The sequence below is a fragment of the Mus caroli genome, unplaced genomic scaffold (assembly GCF_978045245.1).
Source record: "Mus caroli unplaced genomic scaffold, Mus_caroli_1 scaffold_25, whole genome shotgun sequence".
NCBI classification, from domain to species: domain Eukaryota; kingdom Metazoa; phylum Chordata; class Mammalia; order Rodentia; family Muridae; genus Mus; species Mus caroli.
The window spans coordinates 5,174,512-5,177,585 of record NW_028227280.1 but is presented as its reverse complement, the minus strand read 5'-3'; positions in this window follow the sequence as shown (position 1 = coordinate 5,177,585).

Sequence of the window (3,074 nt, the reverse complement as noted above, 5' to 3'; positions counted from 1 at the left end):
ACTTAGAATATAAGAAACGCACAGTGTAGTACATAGTATATTAGTGAGTTGCACTGAAAAACTTAGAATATAAGAAACGCACAGTGTAGTACATAGTATATGAGTGAGTTGCACTGAAAAATTTAGAATATAAGAAACGCACATATAGTACATAGTATATGAATGAGTTGCACTGAAAAACTTAGAATTTACTGAAAAAATCGCATTACACGAAATGCACAGTGTAGTACATAGTATATGAGTGAGTTGCACTGAAAAACTTAGAATATAAGAAACGCACAGTGTAGTACATAGTATATGAGTGAGTTGCACTGAAAAACTTAGAATATAAGAAACACACAGTGTAGTACATAGTATATGAGTGAGTTGCACTGAAAAACTTAGAATATAAGAAACGCACAGTGTAGTACATAGTATATGAATGAGTTGCACTGAAAAACTTAGAATTTACTGAAAAACCCGCATTACACGAAATGCACAGTGTAGTACATAGTATATGAGGGAGTTGCACTGAAAAACTTAGAATATAAGAAACGCACAGTGTAGTACATAGTATATGAGTGAGTTGCATTGAAAAACTTAGAAAATAAGAAACGCACAGTGTAGTACATAGTATATGAGTGAGTTGCACTGAAAAACTTAGAATATAAGAAACGCACAGTGTAGTACATAGTATATGAGTGAGTTGCACTGAAAAACTTAGAATTTACTGAAAAACCCGCATTACACGAAATGCACAGTGTAGTACATAGTATATGAGTGAGTTGCACTGAAAAACTTAGAATATAAGAAACGCACAGTGTAGTACATAGTATATGAGTGAGTTGCACTGAAAAACTTAGAATATAAGAAAAGCACAGTGTAGTACATAGTATATGAGTGAGTTGCACTGAAAAACTTAGAATATAAGAAACGCACAGTGTAGTACATAGTATATGAGTGAGTTGCACTGAAAAACTTAGAATTTAAGAAACGCACAGTGTAGTACATAGTATATGAGTGAGTTGCACTGAAAAAATTAGAATATAAGAAACGCACAGTGTAGTACATAGTATATGAGTGAGTTGCACTGAAAAACTTAGAATATAAGAAACGCACATATAGTACATAGTATATGAATGAGTTGCACTGAAAAACTTAGAATTTACTGAAAAACCCGCATTACACGAAATGCACAGTGTAGTACATAGTATATGAGTGAGTTGCACTGAAAAACTTAGAATATAAGAAACGCACAGTGTAGTACATAGTATATGAGTGAGTTGCATTGAAAAACTTAGAATATAAGAAACGCACAGTGTAGTACATAGTATATGAGTGAGTTGCACTGAAAAACTTAGAATATAAGAAACGCACAGTGTAGTACATAGTATATGAGTGAGTTGCACTGAAAAACTTAGAATTTACTGAAAAACCCGCATTACACGAAATGCACAGTGTAGTACATAGTATATGAGTGAGTTGCACTGAAAAACTTAGAATATAAGAAACGCACAGTGTAGTACATGGTATATGAGTGAGTTGCACTGAAAAACTTAGAATATAAGAAACGCACAGTGTAGTACATAGTATATGAGTGAGTTGCACTGAAAAACTTAGAATATAAGAAACGCACAGTGTAGTACATAGTATATTAGTGAGTTGCACTGAAAAACTTAGAATATAAGAAACGCACAGTGTAGTACATAGTATATGAGTGAGTTGCACTGAAAAATTTAGAATATAAGAAACGCACATATAGTACATAGTATATGAATGAGTTGCACTGAAAAACTTAGAATTTACTGAAAAAATCGCATTACACGAAATGCACAGTGTAGTACATAGTATATGAGTGAGTTGCACTGAAAAACTTAGAATATAAGAAACGCACAGTGTAGTACATAGTATATGAGTGAGTTGCACTGAAAAACTTAGAATATAAGAAACACACAGTGTAGTACATAGTATATGAGTGAGTTGCACTGAAAAACTTAGAATATAAGAAACGCACAGTGTAGTACATAGTATATGAGTGAGTTGCACTGAAAAACTTAGAATATAAGAAACGCACAGTGTAGTACATAGTATATGAGTGAGTTACACTGAAAAACTTAGAATTTAAGAAACGCACAGTGTAGTACATAGTATATGAGTGAGTTGCACTGAAAAACTTAGAATATAAGAAACGCACAGTGTAGTACATAGTATATGAGCGAGTTGCACTGAAAAACTTAGAATATAAGAAACGCACAGTGTAGTACATAGTATATGAGTGAGTTGCACTGAAAAACTTAGAATATAAGAAACGCACAGTGTAGTACATAGTATATGAGTGAGTTTCACTGAAAAACATAGAATTTACTGAAAAACTCGCATTACACGAAATGCACAGTGTAGCACATAGTATATGAGTGAGTTGCACTGAAAAACTTAGAATATAAGAAACGCACAGTGTAGTACATAGTATATGAGTGAGTTGCACTGAAAAACTTAGAATATAAGAAACGCACAGTGTAGTACATAGTATATGAGTGAGTTGCACTGAAAAACTTAGAATATAAGAAACACACAGTGTAGTACATAGTATATGAGTGAGTTTCACTGAAAAACTTAGAATTTACTGAAAAACCCGCATTACACGAAATGCACAGTGTAGCACATAGTATATGAGTGAGTTGCACTGAAAAACTTAGAATATAAGAAACGCACAGTGTAGTACATAGTATATGAGTGAGTTGCACTGAAAAACTTAGAATATAAGAAACGCACAGTGTAGTACATAGTATATGAGTGAGTTGCACAGAAAAACTTAGAAAATAAGAAACGCACAGTGTAGTACATAGTATATGAGTGAGTTGCACTGAAAAACTTAGAATATAAGAAACGCACAGTGTAGTACATAGTATATGAGTGAGTTGCACTGAAAAACTTAGAATATAAGAAACGCACAGTGTAGTACATAGTATATGAGTGAGTTGCACTGAAAAACTTAGAATATAAGAAAAGCACAGTGTAGTACATAGTATATGAGTGAGTTGCTCTGAAAAACTTAGAATATAAGAAACGCACAGTGTAGTACATAGTATATGAGT